The 23,308-nt window shown below is 48.2% G+C and overlaps 1 pseudogene; it reads right to left on the bottom strand.

Annotated features, from left to right (window-relative positions):
• Nucleotides 1-5,386: 5,386 nt before the first annotated feature.
• Nucleotides 5,387-7,791, bottom strand: LOC129082660 (60S ribosomal protein L23a-like; annotated as a pseudogene).
• Between the last annotated feature and the right edge of the window lie 15,517 nt (nucleotides 7,792-23,308).

Genomic DNA, 23,308 nt, shown 5'->3' with positions numbered 1-23,308 from the left:
AGCTGGCCCTGCCCCTCCATCTCCGCGGGAATTGTTTCCATCTCTGTCTTCCTTACTAGACTGTGAGCTCCTCAAGGGCAGAGACTGTGCTGCATGCCTCTGTGGTCAGTTTCTGGAAACGGCCTCAATAAAAGTTGAATTTTTACAGTGTTGTGAAGGTGTCATGTCTACCTCACTTTTTATTTAAAATATTTTATTTATTTTTAGAGAGAGGGGAAGGGAGAGAGAAAGAGAGGGAGAGAAACATCAGTGTGTGGTTGCCTCACCCGTGCCTCCTACTGGGGACCTGGTCTGCAGCCCGGAGCATGCGTTCTGACCGGGAACTGAACCAGCAGCCCTTCAGTGTGCAGGCTGGCGCTCAATCCACCGAGCCACACCCGCCAGGGCTCTACCTCACTTCTTACAATAACCCCTTGAAGCTGAGCTAGGGTGGACATGCCAAGAACTTTAAGAGGAGCTGAGACAGCCCTGGGGGAAGTCTGGGCTTGAACCCCCTTCATCTCCTGGGGTTTCACCAGCTTGTGGGTGATCCCACCGGGGAGAGGGGCACTGGTGAATTCACTAATCAGTGTCATGGGGTGAATGGGGTCTTCAGCAATGCTAGGGAGCAGAGGGCAACTTTGCTGAATGGGTTTGTACACTGCCTCCAGGCACCGCCCTCCTTGCCATCTGTCTGCTGTCTTATTTATTCAGTGGATTCAGCCACTGTGTCCCACTTGTCCAAAGGGCTGGAGGGCACTGCTGGCAGTCTTTGCTTCCTGTTGGGGACTTGGGGCCTGAGCTCCATTCTGCCTCCACAAAACAGATGAAGTCGTAGGGGCCCCCAGGAGGAAATGCCTCTCTAGGGAACTGGAGGGGCGGGCAGGCTTTGGGACTGCTTGATGCATGGGAATAGTGAGATGATAATAATAGTGATATTGCCGATATGAGTATTTTTTTAAACTTTATTTATTTTTAGAGAGAAGGGAAGGGAAGGAGAAAGAGAGGGAGAGAGAAACATCAGTGTGTGGTTGCTTCTCGCATGCTCCCACCCAGGAAGCTGGCCCACAACCCAGGCACGTGCCCTGACTGGGAAACAGACCAGTGACCTTTCATTTTGCGGGACGATGCCCAACCCACTGAGCCATGCCTGTCGGGGTACTATTTTTTTTTTTTAATTTTAATTTATTGATTATGGGGGAGAGAGAGAAAGAAACATAGACTTGTTGTTCCACTTATTTATGCATCCATTGGTTGCTTCTTGTACGTGCCCTGACTGGGGATCGAACTGACATCACTATTAATAGGGAGTAGCATGAGGTAATAACAAAACCATAGCAACTAATGATTAGAGTAACAAAATAGAAAATTAATAAGACCATGAGCAAATTACAGTGGTAAAATAGTAACTACAGTTGCAAGAATGTTGGCCATTTTTATTTATTTAGTTTTTCAGAAAAAGATTTTTATTTTTAGGGAGAGGAGAGGGAAAGGGAGGGAGAAAGAGAAGGAGAGAAACATCATTTGGTTGTCTCTCGCACGCCCCACAACATAGGCATGTGTCCTGATTGGGACTCAAACCAGCAACCGTTCGGTTTGCGGGATGACGCCCACCAGCTGAGCCACACCGGTCAGGGTGAGTGTTGGCCAGTTTAAAAAAGTCTTACCAGACACCAGGCCTGGGCTAAGCGTGTTTGCATCCATCAGCTTGTTTAATTTTCTTTTTCTTTAGTAGGTAACATTATTTTTTCATTTAATTTTCCATATAAATTCTCATATGGGATGATTTGAGATGCAGAAGGGTAACGTAATTTAACCCGCAGCAAGCAATGCATCAATCAATATTACGTGCCAGGTACTGTTTTAAGTGCTGTACCTGTATTAACCTATTTAACCTACATAACCATCCTATGAGGTAAGTAGTAATCATCTGCATTTTCCAAGGTGAGGAAACCAGGCCCAGAAAGATTGAGAAATTTAATCCCAGTAAGCAATGGAGACCGGATTTGAACCCAGGCAGACCGGGTTTACGGAGCAGGAGAACGACTGTAACTTTTCCCTCAGCTTGACTAAACTTGAGACAGGCTTCGCCCCGCCTCTCCCTGACCTACGTCTCACACTAGCCCCCCCCCCCCCCCCGCCGTCAGCCGGCCCCTGCGGAATGCAGATCTGCCCCAGACGTCCTGTCTGGTCCCTGCAGTTTCGTGCTTCAGAAAACTTGCCATCCTCAATTCTTCGGCTGCTCCTTTGACATCTGTGTGAATTTCTTTCAAGAGCCTCTTGCCTGTTTGACAGCCCAGGAAATGCCTTTCTCAAGGTCCTGGGAACCATCTCTTTGAAATGTAAACATTGAAAGAGGGAGCACCTCTATCTCCCCCGCTTCCCCAGCAGGGCAGGTTCCTATCTTCAGTGGGTGCTTCTCCCAGTTGTAGGAAAACTACTTCCTATCACAAAGATATGAGAAAGTTTCCTCTTCCTTCGGGTGAAGCCAATTAGCAAACACAGCTGACCTACGAGCTCGCCATCTCCCCAGCCCTTGAAAACCCAACTGCCCTTTGCTTCAGCTGAGTTGAGTTCACACTGAGTTCTGGCCTATCCCCTGGTTGCAGTACGCGTGAATAAAATCTTCCTTCTCCTGAAATTAATAGAATAGCGAATGCCAACTGTACTTGAAAAAGGAAAACACTTTTTTAAAAAGCCCTCCTTGCTTGTTCCATGCTGCCCAGTGCAGTTTTTGCTTTGATAGGCACAAGCTGCTAACCAGTGAGAGGGTGCAGCATTTTCCCTCCCCAAAATATGGCTTTTTGGGTTACTGGCTATTTTAAGCTGGCTGTTTTTAAGAAACAAAAGACTCAGGAAGAGCCTTTTACCTCCCCCTTATCTGCCTAAAGGAATTCAGATAGAAGAACCTGCTTAAATGAAGGGAGCTATCACCTTAGCATAACATGAATGGAGCGTGGCAGACTGTGAGGAACGTAGCAAAATCTGTTATAGACTTTCCTCAGTGTTCCATTGTTTCTGGTGGCTAGCAAGGATTTTTTGTTTTGTTTTTAACCAAATGTTTGCTCCCTGCCATCTACCTGTGAATCGCCTCCCTTCCCTTGAAGTCCAAACCACTACCCCTCTTTTTCCTCAACTCAAGATGTCTCATACACCTCAGCTGCCCAGTTTATACTCTGATCCCTTATTCTCCGGAAAGCCCCGTTTCTACATATGTAGCCAATTTGAATCATTTCTCCTGTTAGTCTTTCTCATGCCAATTTGAGTGTTAGACCGGCCAGAAGAATTTAGAAGGGTAAAAGGAAAGTTATCTCCCCTCCCCTACACCAGCATGTTACACAATTTCAGGCCAACAGCTTGGTAACTGTGAACCTCCTTCTGGTGCCTTAGTGGTATAGGCCTGAGGACTCCCAGGTTCCTGCAGGTGCAGAGGTTAGAGCTCCTCTTCTCATCAGCTCTACTCCATGGAGGCTTTTCCTGTCTTTGACGGAAATTACAGGGTGGGGGAAAGACTCTAGGGCTCCCCCTCTTGCATAGCTCAGCCTAGGGCTTCTGAGATGAAGACTCCTCCCGTCTCCCCACCACGTGTCCTGACTTACTGTGTCCCGCTGGGGCCTGTGGTGAGTCAGGATGCCACAGCTGCGGAGCTGAAGCAGCTGTTGAAGGATAATATTTTCTAAAGAGGTGAAATCACAGTTCTTACACAGATGAAAAATGACCCTATGTCAAAGGTTTTATTGCACTCATTCATTAATGAGGAAATGGATAAAATGTTACAACCAATGGTCCGTGGCAGAGGCCTGAATGTCAGGTGAGACGCTGGGCCCCCAGCCAGTCCCTGTCTTACCCATGTCCCTGTCCCCTGGAACAAAGATGTCCCAGGGACCATTATTGCTGTAGGTGGACTTGGCCTGTTGGACCAAAGCTCTTACAGGGCAGGGGTCCCAGGCTCCTACTGCCCTAAGTCCCACGATGCTTGGTCCCGGCCGGCCCCCAGAGCTGTGTGCGCTGCTAGTCACTGCCCTGTGTGGGGAGCCCCGGGGCTTGTTACCACGGGACGTATTTGGGAGCTGAAAGGAGGGTGTCAGTGGTAACAGTGGGCCCAGGGGAGGGGCTGTGCTGCTGGTCCCCAGCACAGCTGGAAAGTCAAGCAGATGCCCATGTTGGCCCGGAGCATGGCTGAGCAGCTGAGGGGGAGGATGTGCGGGCATCTTCCCTCACCTGACTGGGGCTTCGTTTGAAAGATGTGCCGCCTCCGTCTCAAGGTGGATGCTCTTGGACTGTGCTTCTTTCCTCCCCAGGAGCCCAGATGGTCCCATGGAGGCCTGGCCGGCCTCCCAGCACCTCTCGGGGCCCCTCTCGGGCCTCTGACGTTTCTCTGGGTCAGGTGGCCTTCCCTCAGGGAAGCTTCAGAGGGGAGCGTGGTCTAGGCGTAGTGCCGATCCCTGCCTGGCTTCCGGGTGGTGCGTGGTGCCTCTCCTGGAGGCAGCCCCCGGGGCAGCGCCAGCTCCCCCACACTCCCTGACCTTGGTTTTCCTTTTCCTTCGGTTAAATATCCCCTTGATCCCTCCCTCTACAATAAAGCAAAATCCTGTCGTTTCTCTTCTAAAAAAAAAAAATGTTATAACCAGTCCAAAGGAGAATTCAAAGAACACATGCATACAGGTGATCAGAAATGCTGAAATAAATTTATAAGTGGACCTCAAACGGGTCAATATCCAGAGGGAGAAAATCAACGGTGTTTGGCCAGGCAGGACTCCTTCGCGCCACTACTAGTTTACTCAGTTTAGCATTACGATGGTAATTTCAAGGCAAGGAAAGGTGGCGGTAACCCAGAAGGGTGTGCTGGGCAAGACACCAGGTGATCCCTTCGGCCTGTCACAAAGGCTCTCACCTCTAGACATACCCATGTGGCAGGGGAGGCCCAGACACCGTCTGTCCTGATATGGCGCCATAAGGGTTGGGGCAGGGCACTTTGCAAGTACGGGCGAGGGACAGAAGAAAGTTGCCCTCCAGGTGTGGTTCCCATACTGACGGTGGCACCCTCTCACCTCCGTAACTACACAGCTGCCCGGTGTTGTCCGTTTCAAGGTTGCCATAACAAAGTCTCCAAAACTGGGTGGCTTAAAACAACAGAAATTTACTGTCTCACTGTTCTGGAGGCACAAAGTGCAAAATCAAGGTGTTGGCGGGGTCATGCTCCTGTCGAAACTTCTAGGGGAGGGTCTTTCCTTGCCTCTTCTGGCTTCTGGCGTCCCCAGAGGTTCCTTGGCTTATAGACACATCACTCCGATCTCCCTCCCTCACGTGGACACCAGTCATATTAAATAAAGGCCCACCCTAATGACCTCATTTTATTTTTTTAGTGTAACATTTTTATATTTAGAATTAGCCAGCTGGACTCAGTTTAGATGATCCCAATTTTGTTGGCAACATCCGAAGCATCATAGTCTGGAGCCAGCTGAACATATGCCTTCCTCTCTCCATCAGGCCGGATCAGGGTATTGACCTTGGCCCACATCAACCTCACAGAGCTTCTCCATGGCCGGTTTGATCTGGTGCTTGTTGGTCTTGACATCCACAATGAGCATAGGTGTATTGTCTTCTATTTCCTTCGTGGCTGACTCGGGAGTCGGGGAGCTTGATGGCGGCATAGTGGTCAAGCTTGTTTCTCCTGGGGGTGCTCTTCTGAGGGTGCTTAGGCTGCCTTGGAGTTGCAGCGTCTTAGGTTCTCGGAAGGTGAGTGGCATGCGGATCTTCTTTTCTTGTGGCTGTGGACGCCTTTTAGCACTGCTTTCTTTGCCATCAAAGCCGTTGCCTTGGCTTTGGCTTTGGGAGGGGCAGGGGCTTCCTTCTTTGCTTTGGGCACCATCTTTGTGACAGCTCATGACCTCGTTTTAAATTGATCAAATCTGCAAAGATCCTATTTCTAAACACAGTCACCTGGCATATAATAAGTACTCAGAATATAGGGAACCAGCAAGATGGTGAGGTTGATTCAAGCTGATGCAAGTATATTTCGCCAATGAAAGAAAGAGTGCTGAAATAAGATTGCAAAATGAGATTCAAAACTAGTTTGTGTCCTACAAGGCAATAAAACCTCAATCTCTGGGGCTATATTGGCTGCTGGACAGAAATCATTTCCATCAGAAGTCATTTGCATCTTTCTTAGACAAAAATTATTTGCAATTTATCTATCTTCTTATTTTAAGACATCTCTTGCAAAGTTCTACAATATTTGTGCAGACCGGCAAAATTCATTCCAATAAGGACCTTGAAATTGGTCACATCATGGTCTGGTTTGTGTCATCCTGGCTCCATGGTTGAAGGTCAACTGTTTCTCCTGGAGCTGGGATGCCTGAAGCTTGGATCTGTATATTTTGTAGTTTCTAGGATTCCTTTACAAACATGCTGTTTATCTACAAGCTGCACATTAAAGTCAGCACTTCCAGAAACACTGTAAAAAAAAAACAGTGGGGTGGGTTGCAATTCCCCACTGTCACAGTTCGAGGGTCGGAACTTTCAGTCCTTCTTCCCTGGCCTCTGGGGAGCGGGGAGAGAGGCTGGAGGTTAAATCTGTCACCAGTCGCCAAGGACTTCAGCATTGATGCCTATGTAATGAAGGCTCCACAAAAACAAAACCCAGAAAAATGGGTACAGAGAATTCCGGGTTGGTGAGCTTGTGCAGGTGCTGGGAAGCCGGCATCCCTGGATAGGGTACGGAAGCTCGCACGCTTTCCCCAGAACTTGCTCTTTCTATCTCTTCCACCTGGCTGTTCCTCAGGTATGTCCCTTTTAATTTATTTTTTATTTCTATTTTTTATATATATAACAAACCAGTAATAATCTAGTAAGTAAAACGTTTCTCTGATGCAAGTTCAGGAGTCACAGAGAGTCCCAAACAAGATGGACACGCAGAGGCCTACCCCAAGGCACATCACAACTAAAATGCTAAAGGTTAAAGACAGGAAATGGGAGCGGGGAGTGTGGGAGAACGGGTGAGAGGTGAGGGGATTAAGAAGTGTAAATAGGTAGTTACAGAAGTCAGAGGGATGGAGTAGCCAGAGGACAGAAACGCGTGACCCATGGACAGGACCAGTGGTGGGGGGACTGGCTGAGGGAGTGGGGGGCGTCGGGTGGAGATTGGCAAAGGGAGTAAAATCAGGACAACTGTGATAGCATAATCAATAAAATATAATGAAAAAAAAATTAAGTGTCTTGAATTCTTCCTGAATCAGTTACCAATTCTAGCAAATTGACCCCAAGGAGGGGGGTGTGAGAACCTGGCGGTCAGAAGCAAGGTGACAACCTTCACTTGCTGAGTGTTCACTTGGCATCTGAAGGGGTAGGGGTGGGGGTGGGGTCTTCAGATCCCCCCTAACGTGTGGAATCTGAGCTCTCCTAGGCAGATGGTGTCAGAGCGGAATTAAATGCTTGGCAGTGTGGGGAAAAGCATGCATACCCATAGGGGCTAGACCTAGTGGGTTCAAGTTTTCAGAGTAACGGGGTATTTACATGTCCACAAATTATCTCCCCATAAAACACTTACCATTTACAGATGGAAAATAGTGACATGAAAAGGAAAAACCTGGCAGGCACCCCGTGAACCAAGTGATCGAGGTGAACACTAGTAACGGGGCAAACAGGCGTAATGGCCCCCTGAGACGATGCTCTGAGAAAGCGCCCAGCAGCCCTTCCGTGGCATTGGGCTACTGTGAGCAACCTGAGTCTCTTCACGTGGAAACAGCAGCTAAGCCCAAATTGAGGGTCATTCCACAAACCGACTGACCTCTGCTCGTCAAAAACATCCATGCGCCCTGGCTGGTGTGGCTCAGTGGATTGGGCCGGCCTGCGATCCAAAGGGTCTCTGGTTCAATTCCCAGTCAGAGCACATGCCTGGGTTGTGGGCTGGGTCCCCAGGGTGGGGCACATGAGAGGCAACCACACATTGATGTTTCTCTTCCCCTTTTCTCCCTCCTTACTCCTCTCTGAAAATAAATAAAGTCTGCCCTGGCTGGTGTGGCTCAGTGGATTGAGCCCCAGCCTGTGAACCAGAGCGTCGCCAGTTTGATTCCCAGTGCAGGGCACATGCCTGGGTTGCGGGCCAGGTCCCTGGTAGGGGGTGTGAGAGATGCAACCGCACATTGATGTTTCTCTCTCTCTTTCTCCCTCCCTTCCCCGCTCTAAAAATAAATAAATAAAATCTTAAAAAATAAATAAAATCTAAAAAAAACCCCCTAAAAATAATTCCATGTGACGAAACACAGAAAATGACAAGAGGCCCTGTTCCAGATGGAGGGAGAATCAAGAGAATGGCAACCGAATGCAGTGTGATCCAGGGCTTCTTTCGTTACAAGAGACACCGCCTAAGCAATTGGCAAAATCTCGAGAAAGGCCACAAATTAGATCGTTTATGATCGATATCAATTTCCTGATTTAGATGAATGTGCTCTGATTATGTAAGAGAACATCCTCGTTTTAGGAAGTACATACTGATGTATATTTGGTGGTGAAGAGGGAACTCGTCTGCCACTTACTCTCAAACTGCTCAGGAAAAAATATGTATATAGAGACAGAGAAAATAATAAATGTGGCAAAATGTTAACTCTGGGGAATCTGGCTGAGGATGTGTTATGGGAGAAACTCCCAGAAACTCGGTTCTTCTTGCCAATGCAGTAAAGAATTACAGATCAGCGAGCCCATTATCTTGCAAACAGGGTTTATTCATGATATATTCTCACGGAAGAGATTGGGCCTTGCCCAGGTTGGAGAGAAAGGCAAGAGCAAGAGAAAGATGCTTTGCTCTGAGGACTTACATAGTTGGCAGGACGGAGGAGGGTGAAGAATGTACATATTGATTGACAGATAAAGGTGATACTAGCTTTTCAGAGTGGGGAGTGTGGCGTGAATACCCAAAGATATTAATGGGCTTCTTCAGGCCTTGAGATGAAAGCATAGTTTCAAAGGCTTTCTTTCCCAGATAGTGAAAAAGGATACATAGAATTTCAAGAACGGCCCAGTCAGTGGGTGGGACATGTCTCCCTCCTCCTCCCTGCCTTGGTTTCCTGTCTATCCTACTAACATCCCCTTCCAAGCATTCAGAACTCAAAGCTTTGGAGGTTTGGGGGTGATGACCGCTCTGGCTGCTTCCTGCTGTAAAACAGACCTTGAGACCTCCTTGGGGTTCAGTCTGCTTGCGCACCATCAGTCACAGGAGATAGAGGGACGTGTCCTTCCATCAGCCTGTGATAGGTGTCTGGAGCCTCCGGTCTCAGAGGGTCAATAGTTGTTTGTGACAATCATTTGTAGCTTTATAGCCTCTATTCTAGAAGAGATATTTAGTTAGTAAATTGATTATTATGGGTCCAAATAGTAATATTAATAGTATAATTAATAATCATGTTGCAGAGGGGAGAAGTAAAGACATAAGCCATGAATCTGAGTCCCAAAAAGGGATGGCAATTTTGATCTTAGATGCAGACTCAAGGACGATTTGGATGTTTTGCTGACCTACCCTGACTTAAAGCAGAAGCAACACCCCTCCTCAAGGTACACGCAGGTTCCTCCTGCTGAGGCTGTGAGGAGGTCTAATGCCTTGTATTTGGAGGGCAACTCCAGCTAATGGGTCCAGTTGCTCTTGGAGTATTTCCTCTTTTTTAGTTAATGATTCAGCCATTTCCTGTGATAGGAGGTGTAGATCCCTAATGAAGCACCCCCTACTGCTGTTCCCATGGCAGAGAGAATCCCAATAAGTGATATTATAGGAATCAGGGGACCAGCCCTTTTGAAAATATGTCCTTGTCCTCATAATGGGAATGGGAGGGAGGCATTTTTCTATGCTATGGAAACATCAGGGAGAATATACCTGAGGAGGCAGATTCCCCTCTACTGTGGAGGGAGGGTCTGGTGTGCCTGGGACCCACAGGTCAAATAGACTCCTGTGAAGGTGGTATTTCTGCCTTCAGAGCAATTTCCGCCAGCTTGACTGGCTGGGTTTCTATAGCAACATATCTGCCACTGACTATCTGTTTGGTCCTGGGTATTTAGTGCGCCCCTTCCCCCAGCCCCCATTGCAATCCTTGTGCTGCCAGCGAGGCTGCAGCTAGGGGGTCTATTATGGGATTGCAGGAACTTGTGCTATGTATGAATTCAGTAAAGATAGAGCCCCTCTTCAGTCCAAAATGTACGGCGACTCGAAAGCGCAGTACAGAGTGATACAGTCCTGTCTTTCTTGTGGGAGGAATTCTTTAACTTGATAGGGTGGCCTCCCTTGGCAGTAAGCTGTTTTTGGTAAGTTTTTGTTTAAAGGCAGGTTAGGGACAGCCGGCTTTGGAAAGCGGGTGTGTACAAAGTTTGTTTCGTCCCCGGGGTTAGGAATTCCCCCAGAGATACAGGGCATTGCAGTGAGGAAAATTCCATGGGTAGTGTTTGTGAGCCGGGGATCTGGGGTTAGAAAATTCTGTCGGCCTTGGCTGTCAGCAAGCCTTCCCACAGGCGTGCTTCCCGGAGCATTATTGACAAAGCAGAAGGGGTACCTGACCAACAGATGGTTTGTTAAGTGAGAAAATAGAGGCCCTGTAGGGGAGCGTTGACTGCTAGTGGAGAAAGTCCTGGGTGAGAGTTTAGCGAGGTTTTGAGTGGCTATGATGCCCCATGGGCTGGAATGTACCGTCTTTTCATCCAGGGTAATGGAAACGTTTCCCCATCGTTCCAGTGCCAATGGCTGAACATGGCCCCAGCTACGGGTGGAAAGATAGAACCAACAGGAAGAATTTAAAGACCGGGCCATGTGATTGGCTAATTCATAGGCAGTTTTAGGTGGAGATTTAGCATAAGCGAAAGGCGGTGAGGGGTAAAATAGGAAGCTACTTATCAGACTCAAGAGCAGTTCTTCCAAAAAAGGAGCTTGGGAGTCCTCCGCCGGCTCACAGGAATAGGTAGCACCGTCCTGCTCTTCCGGAAGTCGCGAGGGCTTGGGCGACTCTGCACGGTTTAACCTGAGTGATGTTTCCAACTGGAACCTTGATGGCTATTGGGGAAGACAAGAACAGTGAGGGGTCCTTTCTATGAGGGTTGTGGTTGAGAACCCGGGGAACGATCCTTCCAAATGTTCATTAAAACCTGGGGGGATTCAATGGGATGCCGTATCCTGTTTAGGTTTTTGCTGTAGGCCAAATTCCCAGAGGGTGGCCTGAAACTGAGCCACTGTCTGCCTGTGGGCTTCTAGGGATGAAGCCTCCGTGTCCAGCAGGAGTTCTGAATACAGAAAAGGTGGGCCATATAGTGCCTCAAAGGGGCTGACGTTCAAGCGGGCCTCGAGGGCCACCCTGGTCCAGAGTAAGCAACTGGAGAGGCTTCCTTCCAGCTAAGAGAGCTTTCTTGTGTAATTTTTCTAATAGCAGTTTTTAGAAATTGACGGGCCCTCTTTACCTGCCCCAGTGACGGAGGGCGCCAGGCACAGTGGAGCTGGTAGTCTGTTCCCAGAGCCTTGGAGATTGTTTGGATTACGGTGGAAATAAAGGCTTCCCCATGGTCACTGTGAAGTGAGTGGGGTAACCCGAACCTAGGAATAATTTCATGCAGAAGCTTTTTAGCTACTTCTTGGGCCCTCTCAGTTCGGGCTGGAAAGGCCTCTGTCCAACCCGCAAAGGTGTCTTCAAGGACTAACCGGTATTTGTGTCCTTGTTTCAGGGGCATCTGGGTAAAGTCTATTTGCCAGTCCTCCCCTGGACAGGACCCCTTCCGTTGAGCAGGCTGGGCCAGTGGTGGCTTAACTGCCCCCTGGGCACTATGAAGAAGGCAGATGGGACAGCAGGATGTTATGCGATCGATAGTCTTGGACAGCCGCTTTCCCTGAAATGCGCTGTTTATAAGGGTGGCCGGTGACGCCCTTCCCAAGTGAGTTGATTTGTGGATGGACTTAATGAGTTTCCATTGTATATTTTGGGGAAGAATTACAATAGTTCCCTGGCTGAGCCATTTTGAAGGGAGAAGTTGACGCCTTTTCCAGGCCACCCAGGGCTGTTCTTCAGCCCAGGACGGCGTGGGCAGGAGCCTCAGGGATGCGAGCCCCTGTAGTACCCGGGCCACTGGGCAGCGCCGTTTGTCTGACAGCGGTGTCCGCCAAGCGATTGCCCTTGACTCAGTCAGAATCCCCCTTTGACGTCCCTTACAATGAATGACCAATATTTGCTGAGGCCTTTGAAGGGCCTTGAGAAGATCTAGGATTTGAGGCCCGTATTTGATAGGGCTGTTCTTAGTGGCAAGGAAGCCCCTCTCCTTCCACCTTGCTGCGTGAGCTTGTTGGACTAAGAAAGCATGTTCAGAATATGTGAAAATGTTTGCCCTTTTGCCTTCTGCCAGTGTGAGCGCTCGGGTAAGAGCTACTGGTTCTGCAAACTGAGCCGGGGAACTGGCAGGCAGCGCTCGTGCCTCTGTCATCTGGTGGAGGGAAACGACTGCGTATCCTGCCTTTCTTTTTCCCTCCAGAACAGAACTGCTGTCATGTATGAGCCAAATAATATCTCGGTTGTCTAGAGGTCGATTGGAGAGATCGGGGTGAGGGTTAGAAGATAGAGATACGACGTCAGAGCAGGAGTGGAGTGGTAAGTCCTGCTCTGAGCTGGGTAGGAGAGCGGCAGGATTACTACACACAGATAGTGACATCAGGATTTTGTAAAAGTAGGGCCTGGTATTTGAAGAGCCTGTTGTCAGAGAGCCAGTAGTGGCCCTGGGTCTGTAGGAGTTCCGGGGTCCAATGACTCGTATGTGCCTGGGTCACAGCCGTCCCAAGAGTCAGTTGAAAGGCCTCCTCTAAAAGGAGGGTGAGGGCCCCAACAGCTCAAAAACGACAGGCGCCCGTGGGCCATAGCGTCTAGCCTTTTAGATACGTAGGCTGTAGGTTGGTGGGTATTTCCTAGTTTTTGGGTGAGAGCCCCAAGAGCTAGGCCCTCCTTTGTGTGTGTATACAGTTGGAAAGGCTTGGAGGGATTAGGGATCCCAGGGCCAGGGCCTGAGTGAGTAGTGTCTTAAGCTGATTGAAAGCCATCTGTTGATTCTGCCCCCATTGTGAGGGGGTGGAATCTTCCCGGCCCTCGAGGCTATCATGAAGGCGTTGTGCAATGAGGCCATAATTAGGTATCCAGATTCTGCAATACCTGCTTAAGCCAAGAAAAGCCCTCAGTTGATTCTGGGTGCTAGGTGCAGGGAGCTGAGTGATGGCCTGGACTTTGTCTGGGGACAGGCCACGCTTCCTGGGAGTAAGGACCAAGCCTAAACAGTGCACTTCCTGTTTGGCCAGCTGAGCCTTGGATTTGGAAACCTTACATCCTCGCATAGCCAAGAAATTTCATGTCTGAGCAGTATGTCAAACAGATAGCTTCTGGCTCGGGGAACAAATAAGTAGATCATCTGCACACTGAAGCAATGTCCCACGCTCTAGCTGGAAGTCAGTGGGGTCCCTCAGCCAGAACCTGACCGAATAAACGGGGGTTGTCTCTGAACCCCTGGGCTAGGACGGTCCAAATGGGACCACCCCCCAGGCAAGGTGCACCCAAAGGCAAAAAGAAATTGGGACTTTATGTCCAGACGGATGCATAAGAATGCATCCTTTGGTTCCAATACAGCAAACCACACAGCACCTGCAAGGGAGCGTTTGGGTGGGGTCAACAGGGTGCGGCGGAACCACTGCTTCATTCACGGTTCTCAAATCTCAGACTGATCTATAGGAGTTGTCCTCTCCCTGACTGCTAAAATGGGAGTGTGACAAGGGGAGCTTGGGTTTAAGCAGCCCAAGAGAAAGAGGTTTGGAAGTTACAGGCTGAGGCCAGCCCCTGCCGCGGGTCTTAGCGGCTGCTGCTGCCAGTGGGCGGCGGAGGGGCTGTGAGGCATCTTTAAGGCTAGTGCGGACGGGCACGGCGTTTTTTAGCCCGACCAGGAACTCTGGAGTCCCGGGCCACTGGGTCGATTTGTCACTCCCATGCAGGGACGAGAGTGTTATAAACACTCTCAATTTGTGATTCAATTGTGTAACTGGTCTTCCATTTGTGTAACTAACATTTGGAGAGGCGATCTTAAGGCAGGATCCCTTCCTGTAACTATTTTGGTTCCTAACAGTTGCAGAAGATCCTGTGCACGGAGGGGAGTTGGGCATTCAGGGATTACAAGAAATGAGTGAATAAAATAATATCCCAGAGGCAGCCCAAAGGAGGAGTGAAATTCTTAGCAGTGGGCTTTCTTGCTATACCCGGGACAGTGCTGGAGCGGGAGCAGAGCGGGCCGGAGAAGTCAATATGGACAGAGTAGGTGGCCCCTGTGTCTAATAAAAAGGTTATCGTCCTACATGTACGTCCATATGTACCCTGGGCTCCAGTCCTGAATGTCCATTGGCAAGGCAGCTGCAGCCTCAGGCCCAGGGACCCTGCCGCCCCGGGGACAGAGGGCTGCCCCACTTGCATTTGAAGCAGGGTGTTCAGGGTGTTTCAGGGGGCTTATTTCAATCAGGACACCCCTTTGCGCAATGCCCCTTGTTTCGGCACCCACAACATTTAGTGTCGTCTGGAGCAGGCTGTGAAGGACCCGTAGGATGTGTCTGTGGATGTCCCACAAGCGCGGATAGAACCAGGATGTGCCTCGTCTCCTTCCATTCCTCCTCCTCCTGAGCCCCAGCCTCCTCCCTCTGGTCACGGCTGTAAAAAACCGCACTGGCCGTGGTCAGCATTTTGTCCAAGGAAACGCTGGGTCCCTGGAGAAGTTTTTGTAATTTTCTCCTAATGTCAGAAGCTGACTGAGTTAAAAATTTATGCTTTAGTATCCCTTGTCCCTTGTAAGACTCTACATCTAGGTTAGTATGCTTGACGAGAGCTCCTCTCAGTCTTTCCAGGAAAGTAATAGGGTTTGCATGGGAGCCCGGTTAACAGCAGACACGCCGGAGTAATCGATGGCCTTTTGGCGGCCTGCCTTGAGTCCAGCCTTAATACAAAGTATGAAATGGCTTCGTTCCCACTTTTGGGAGTTACTGTTATAATCCCGTTCAGGGTCCATAGGTGGAACCACTGTTTCTCCTATAGGATATTTATTGTCAGACCAATGTACGTTGTTAGCAAACTTCCTGGCTTCCTTAATTACTTTTTCCTGTTCTGTGTCTGATAAGGTTTGTCTCAGAACTGCCATCACCACCATTGTTTCTTTTCATGTCAGTTCATATGCTAAAGGTGCTGGAAAGCGTCTGTATATTTGTCCGGATCGGATCGTAGTTCCCAAGGACAGCTGTGATTTGCCTGAGCTCAACAAGGGAGGGAGTTCTGCATATTAGCGGGGGGGGGCCAAATTCTCCTTCTGTCTGTCATGGGCAAGAGCTTAGTAGTCGGATCAGTTTTAGGGGCTGGAGAAGCGGGGGCCCGGCAGTTGTGCTGGGGACCCCGGATGTGGGGAAAGTGAGGAAAGCTGAGAAAGAAAGGGCCTTCTCCGGGGGCTCTGGGGCTGGGGCTGGTTCCATGAGCCTCTGGGAGTTGAAGGATGAATCAGTGAGCTCAGCATTCATAGGACTGAGTTTATGCTTTTTGCATAAATCACTACAGCCCCTTGAATAGAAAAAAGCTTGGGCATAGGGAATCTCTGGCCACGCTCCAAGACGTTTACAAAAGAGGCTAAGTTGTAGAGTTGTATTGTAGTTTAGGGTCCCATGGAGTGGCCAAACCTCCCCATTTCTTAGTTGATATTGGGGCCAAGCTTTGTTCCCCCGCCCCCACAAATAAATAAATAAATAAATAAATAAATAATCAGTTGACCTTTCTGTAAGTTTTGAGGCTCAAACTGCAACCAGTTAGAAAGAATACATCATACGGGGGTAACAGCAGGAACGGACTCTAGATTCCCCTTCTAGAAAAGGGAAAAAAGTCTAGTGGCCGGACTGCCCGGGACAGAGGCGGTGGCTGGACGGCGTGGCCCCTGGTGGGGGCGGTTGAGAAGGAGCCTTCGTAGTTCCTGCATCCTCTGGGAGCACAAAAGCCTTAGTTCGAAGTTGGGGCAGAGAGATCAAGCTCAGGCCCCAGGCAGGACTGGAAAACAGCCTGAGTTTTAAAGTGTTACCTTTTCCCTTCGAATCAGAGAGAGAGGCACCCTGCTGGTTCTGCATTATAATGAGTTTGAGTACTGAGTTCATTGCCCTATTGTTCCCAGGACCGGGAGCTCCCCATTTTCCTGAGTTCTACGGGCTAGGAGGGGGTGAGATTTTCCCTCTGTGTACCCTAGTTCCTAATTAACATAGGCACAGTGGGGCCAAGCCCGATTTAAAGCTGAAGTTGAACGCAAGGCTTGGGTTAGGCAGGCCAGGGACAGGCTGGACAGTAGTAATCCGAAAGCATGGCCTTAGGGGTCTAGAGGGCCCCTCAGCTGGAAAACGCAGCAATTTTTTTGTAAAGCAGACAGACAAGGGAGTGGTAGAGTGTAAATGGAGCTGTCTGAGAAAGGGGGAAAAAGCCTTATGAGTGAGGCAAATTGGAGCAAAAAGGCCTAGTTAAGAGATCAGGACCTGGAAAAGTCAGGACTTTCCACTACAGGCTAAAATCTTGCTTTCTCCTCTCGAGAACCAAACCTAAGTGGGGAATGCGCTGCAGGGATGGGACAATGGGATTGCTTTTACAGGGTGCCTCTCGTTGCGTGGACTTTGGCGTGTGGCTGGCGGGAAGCCTAGCGTATCCTTTCACTGGTGTTTTTCTTTGCAGGCAGCACCCTAGTGGCTTTTAAGTGCTTGACCTGTGTCCACAGGGTGTGGCAACTGAGAGAGAGAGAGAATTTACCCAGCAAAGGTAACATTGCTCCTCCTCTGCTCCTGCAAGGGGTATTCAGATACAAAATGAGTTGCTAGAAGTCAGCTGGGGTGGAAAGAGATGCTGCAAGCTTACAACAGGCCAGTGATTTAAACCAGGGGTGTCCAACCTTTTGGCATCTCTGCACCACACTGGAAGAGTTGTCTTGGGCCACACATTAAATACATTGTGACATGTACTCCCCAAAAGTGTCATGTTTTAAGTAAATTTACAATTTTGTCTCGGGCCGCATTCACAGCCGTCCTGGGCTGCATGCGGCCCGCGGGCCGCAGGTTGGACACCCTGATGACGGACTTCTCCTGGCCAGGTTTAGAGGCAGGGAAGGCTAAGGAATCCATGCAGTGGGTCAAAGCATACTGTTTCCTAAGAGGGGCTCCCAAAGGCTGTTACCCAATTTGGTCATCCCCAAATTTCTTATGTGTCTCGGTTTCTCCTGACTGTCTCAAACAGCCAAGGGGCCTCAGAGTGCTGGGCGACTAGCCCTTATTCTGTATGTCCCCAGAGAGCCTAAGTGACGTTATAGTGATGGGCGTTTTCCTTGAGGCCCCTGCAGGTCTTAGGGATTGACCCCCGACACCTCCAGGAGGCCCCCACTCATATAGGGATGTCCGAGAACTCAGGCTGAAGAGAGAAAGTGCCTCTTTTGTCCTCAGAGCCAGGGTAGAACCCAAGCACTCATCTCAGAGTCCACTGTTTCTACCTCCAACCACAGGCCACTCAATGCCCTACCCCCACAACGCAGCATCTCCTTTACCCCAAAGGTGTGAGACCGTACTCACTGCGCTCCAAACGGCTGGAGACAAAGGGCGAGATCCTCGTCAGCATCCGAGTCATGGCACCACTTACGTTACGGATAAACTCCCAGAAACTTGGTTCTTTTCACCAATACAGTGAAGAACTACAGATCAGCGAGCTATGGTGCAAGCAGGGTTTATTGGTGATATGTTCTCATGGAAGAGAATGAGCTTTTCCGAGGTAGGGGAGAAAGGCGAAAGCAATAGACCCTTAAGAGTTGGCAGGGTGGGGGCGGGTGAAGAAGTTACATATTGATTGACAGGCAAGGTGGTGCTAGCTTTTCAGAAGGGGGTGTGGCATGAACACCCTTACAGGCCTTTCAGGTCTTGGGATGAAAGCACAGTTTCAAAGCCTTTCTTTTCCAGATAATGATAAAGATACAGAGAATTTCAAGGACTGCTGAGTCAGTGGGTGGGACCTGTCTCCCTCCTCCTTCCTGCCTCGGTTTGCTATCTATCTTACCTAACAGGTACGTGGGAATTCTTTATGCCATTTTTACAACTTTGCTATGAGTCTGAAAATATGTCAAAAACTAAAAACAACAATAACAACAAAAAACAGACAATAACAATACTGTACTAAAAGTAAATAAATAATAACATACCTCCTAGGAAAGTTGTGAGGGTTAAAATGAGCTAATATTTACCAAGCGGGACTGAACCGATTTTTTCTTTCTTTTTAATTTTATACTTACGCGATGGTTATAATCTGAAAACAAAAGCAGACAAAATTGCCGGAAGAATCGCACGATCACCAGCGTACGCTGGTCTGCGAACGCCAGAGGCATGCTGTACGATATTAAGAGAATGCCATTTGGGAGAGCCGCAAAAAGAAGACAAAAGCATGCACTCTGGATGGTTAAACGTACAGGAATTTCAGCAAGAACCAAACCTAGCTTCACAGCAGGGCTTACCTCTGTGGCAGGCGGGGTGGGTGGACGGTATGGACCGCGAAAGGGTGGGAGGGAGCCGTTAGTCACGTTATAAATGTTTTATATCTTGACTCATGAGGGCATTGCCCAGGTGAATATAGATATAAACAATGTCTATGAAGTTCTTATAACTTTGCGCTTGATTTATATGGCTCTTCAGGGACACATTTTTGAAGTAAAAAGAATGAGGAAATGTGCATAAAACAGGACAGAACCTGGCATCTAGGAACAAGTCACGAAGTGTTTTATTTCTTTAACCTTTATGTCTCTGGCACCTTACAGAGAAGAGATGCTTGCCAGGCATTTTTAAAACACCCACCACTGCCCTGACCCGCGTGGCTCCGTTGGTTGGACATCGTCCTGCAAAGTGAAGGGTCGCCGCTTTGATTCCCACTCAGGGCGTGGGCCTGGGTTGCGGCTCAGTCCCGGGTCAGGGCACGTGTGAGAGGCAGCAGATCCCTGTTTGTCCCTCACGCTAATGTTTCTCTCTCTCTTTCTCCCTCCCTTCCCCTCTCTCTAGAAATAAATAAATAAATAATCTTTAAAAAGAAAAAAAATAAAAGCGCCCATTACTTCTTTGTGCCAGGCACTGTGGTAGGCACTTTCCACACACCATTGAATACAGAGCCTTCTTGTAAAGTAGTGTTAGCATTTTGTTTTCACACTTTGATTATGAAAAATTTCACACCCACCGGCAAGCTGGAAAGGTCACGTGATGCACACCCCTTTGCCCTCCGCTCAGATCCAAACACTTGGAACATTTTCTGAGGCCCACTACTCATGCCCCATTGCACAAGTGCAAACACTGAGGTACAAACAAGATCAAGCCACTTCTTCAAGGTTTTGCACAGCTGGACTGGGACCCAGGGAGCCACCCTAGAGGGTGCCCCCAGCCCCCAAACAGCAGCTTTGCATGCTAGCTGTTGTGGGACACAGACGGGAAGGCTCCGCCCTGCTTTTCGGTGGCTCACCGGTGGGCACACAACTCTTTCATAGGGTAGCCACCAGCCACGTGTGGCTTATAGGTTTAAGTTTAAATTCATTAAAATTAAATAAAATCTAAAATTCAGTTCCTCAGTTACATTTCAAGTGCTCAAATAGCCACATGTGGCCATTTTGGGGGGAGGGGGTCGGTGATGCAGGCTGTGAAAGAATTCACAAAGAGCAGAAAGTGCAGGGAGTAAAGTGTTTTTATTTTTACTTTCCCACAGGAGGGAAAGGGCTAGGTGCAGAGATATGCAGCAGCAGCAGCAGCAGCACTGAGCGGCTCAGGCCGTGAGTTTTTATTGGGTAACGGGGCGGCTGTGGAGCAGGATGTTTCGGTTGGGCTGCGGCTTGCTTCGCTGTTATCTTCGGGTGCAGGGTCCGGTGGTCACTGTGGTCTGGCATGTCCTTGTTTCGCAAGTTCCCGGAGCCTCTGTGCCTTTATGGCCTTCCAGTAATTTTCTAGTCCTGAGGATAAAGGCTCATAAAACAATTCGGGTCAGTCATGCTTTGTGGGGTCCAGCAGCTCTGGGAGAGAGGGCCTGGGAAAGTGGCTTTTGTCCTATTAGCCACTGTATGGACAGTGCAGATACAGAAATTTCCATTATCTAGCTCTGGACTCTAGCGGGGAACAGAGAAAAAGACCTATGATTTTAATCCATCTGCGATGATGGGGAGCCCTGGGGCCTGGTCAGGCAATGTGTCTGCAATAGATTGTGGAAAAATTTAGCCAGCTGGCATTTTCTCCTCTCACTCTTATCTTTAATCTTTTTTTAAAAATTAAAAAAAAATTAATTTATTGATTTTAGAGATAGAGAGAGGAAGAGAGAGAGAGAACCATGATCTGTTGTTCCACTTACTTATGCACTCATTGGTTGCTTCTTGTATGTGCCCTGACCAGGGATCGAATGTACAGTCTTGGTGTATCTGGATGTGCTCTAGTGAACTGAGCTACCTGGCCAGAGCCTCTTCAATCTTTTTTTTTTTTAATATTTCATTTGGCTGCAGCCTGTGTGGCTCAGTTGGTTGTGTGTCCTCCTGCAAACTGAAAGGTCGCTGGTTCGATTCCCAGTCAGTGCACATGCCTGGGTTGTGGGTTCGGTCCCCAGCGAGGGTGTGTCCAGAGAGCGATCATTCTCCCCCCTTCTCTTCTCTCTGAAATTGATTAAAAAACAAACAAACAAACAAGCACAGCTTTCCTCTGCTTTCTTATGCCTGTTATTCTTTCCTAGCCTCCACCCTACCTCTGACCTGTGTATCATTAGCAGAGATTCAGTCGCAGGTGTACTGTCATCCTAATTGCTCTGCTGACGGTCATCATGAACTTTCCAGTGGGCTGAGTCAGGATTGTTCTGCTGGAACCAGTGTCTCTCCTCGGCTTGCTTTGATTAGGTAACTTCACTCAGGGCAAGAAGCTGGTGATGGAGTTTGGGGTGGGACAGGTCCAAGTTCATACTCTCTATTTATTACCTGTGTGGATTTGGGCAGGTGACTTCACTTCTGTGAAACACTGTGTCCTGTTTGTCAAGTGGGTGTGGTCACCTGTGCTTCCCAGGGGTATTGTGGGAATGATGAAGGCGAGGTCTGCACCAGCCCGAGCTGGGACGAGCGTTTGGTAATTGGTAGCTGCTGTTTATTTGCAGACACTGTTTTCCATTTTCTCCACCTGTAGTTCTTGAGGGCAATAGCTATGCATTGAATGACACAGCATGCCAAATACAGAGGCAAGATCTGGGGTTTCAAGACAGTGGATTGAAATTCTGCAAAGTAAGAGTTTACGGGTACTGAGAAGGTCACCACCATGGATTGAAATCCAAGCTGGGATTTGTGGGCTAATTAATGGGATTTTCGTCCTGACTTGTTAATTTATATGAAAATCTTCCAGTGCTGCTTCAACAAAAACGGTTAAATATGGTTGTTAACGAAACATCGGATAGAATGTGCTCTTGCATTTGTCATTGAATTAAAAAATATCTGGAATATCCCAGTCCCCTCTTTGGAAAGAGTGACTGTCCAGCCCTGGAAAAGCCATCTCTAGATTGCACCCTGTCCAGCAGAACTTCCTGTGATGATTCCAGTCTGTGCTGCGCAGGGTGGGAACCGTGAGCATATGAGCACAAGTGACAGGTGTGAGACACCAATGTTTTAATTTTCTTTCATTTGAATGAACGGAAATGTAAACGGCCCCCTATGGCTTGTGGATACCACACTGGAGAGCGAAGCGTTAGAGGGACAGTCCGCGTTCCGGCCGAACTGGAGTCCTCTCTTCTCATAACTGGATTCAATGAGCAAATGGTGGTTCCTGGTTTGGGACCGAAGCACGGGCTTCGTTTCTCCCTGACAGAGCAGGACTAGCCTCTGCTTTCCCATATCAGCATGGCCATGGACTGGCCATTTAGTTTCTCTGAACCTTAGTTTTCCAATGTGTTAAGTGAGGGATAATAATATCCCTTTTGCAGGGTGTTGTGAAGTCAGGCTAAAATGCTAAGCCGACCCCCACCTTTTCCTAGCCGTATGTATGACCTTGGACAAGTGACTTAATCTTTCTTGGCCTTAGTTTCTGCAGCTTTAAGACGAGCATTAATATGACCTTCCTTCTAAAATATTTGTGAGGATTGAGCAATATTTGCAAAGTGCTTAGAACAGTGCCTGGGGCGTGATACAACCTATATATGTGTTTGCTCTTGTTATCCTTGCAAAAAGACTGGACAAAGACGGTAGATACTGAAATCAATTCAGGAAGTCCCCAGCCATGTTCTTGGGGTTTATTTCTCTACCATTTCTCTTGGGATTTTTTTTTCTGTTTTATATTAACAGTCCATAAAACTGTATTTGACATTACCTTTTCAAGTAAGAATATATTTTGTTCTGTGATGCTTTTGCTTCAGGTTCACAAATACATGGCATACTGGTCTTGATGTCAAAAATATATGTTACTTCCAGTGTGCTCAAACATGTTTTAATCTTTTTTTTTTAATTGCAAAGATTTCAAAATTGTGGAAAAGTTGTGAGTACAGTACAAAAGAAGAAATTAATTTTCCTAAATCATAAGAGAGTAGGTTGCCGGTATGATGCCCCATTACCTACCAATGTTTAGTGTGTGTTTCTATGAACAAGGACCTTCTACATAATTAAAGTATAACTTCAAATAGAAAAAAGATTAGCACTGATAAATTATTACCATCTAATCCTCATACTCCGTTTAAGTTTTACCAGTTGTCCCAGTAATGGCTGTCGGTGTATTAAAGGACACAAATTCAACCAGGTAGATGTAAACATCTAATTGACTTTATTGAATGATTCATGAATCAGGCAGCAACTCATCTAGCAAACAGAAGGGAGCTCCTAGGAGTTGTACAAAAAAGAAGGTTTTTATAGGCAGATTACCTCACTAGTGTTGATCAGGAAATTCCAGACCGATTGGTTTAAAATTACCTTCATGGGAGAGACTAAAACCGCCTTTTGGGTCTGTTTCTTTTTAACAAAGCAAAGATTTCAATCTGGACTCTAGCGCTGCATTTAGCTGTCTGGTCTCTTTCGCTTCCTGTAGTCCGGAAAAATTCTTCATTTTTCCCTTGACCTTCGTGACTCTTGTGAACATTGCAGGCCAGTGTTTAGGTAGGATGTCCATCAGTTTGCGTGGGTCCGGCATCTCCTGACCAGATGGGGGCTGTGCGTCTTGGCCAGGAGTGTCACCGAAGAGACGCGGGCTCTCTTCCATCCCACCAGGATATTCACTTCAATCACTTCAGAGAGGTGGCGCCTTCCAGGCTTCTGCACTGTCGAGTTA

The sequence above is a fragment of the Pteronotus mesoamericanus genome, unplaced genomic scaffold (genome assembly GCF_021234165.1).
Source record: "Pteronotus mesoamericanus isolate MK-2021 breed Mesoamerican mustached bat unplaced genomic scaffold, CSHL_Meso_final scaffold_137, whole genome shotgun sequence".
Classification (NCBI taxonomy): domain Eukaryota; kingdom Metazoa; phylum Chordata; class Mammalia; order Chiroptera; family Mormoopidae; genus Pteronotus; species Pteronotus mesoamericanus.
The sequence above is the reverse complement of the archived record's forward strand: the minus strand, read 5'-3'. Positions and strand labels throughout refer to the sequence as shown.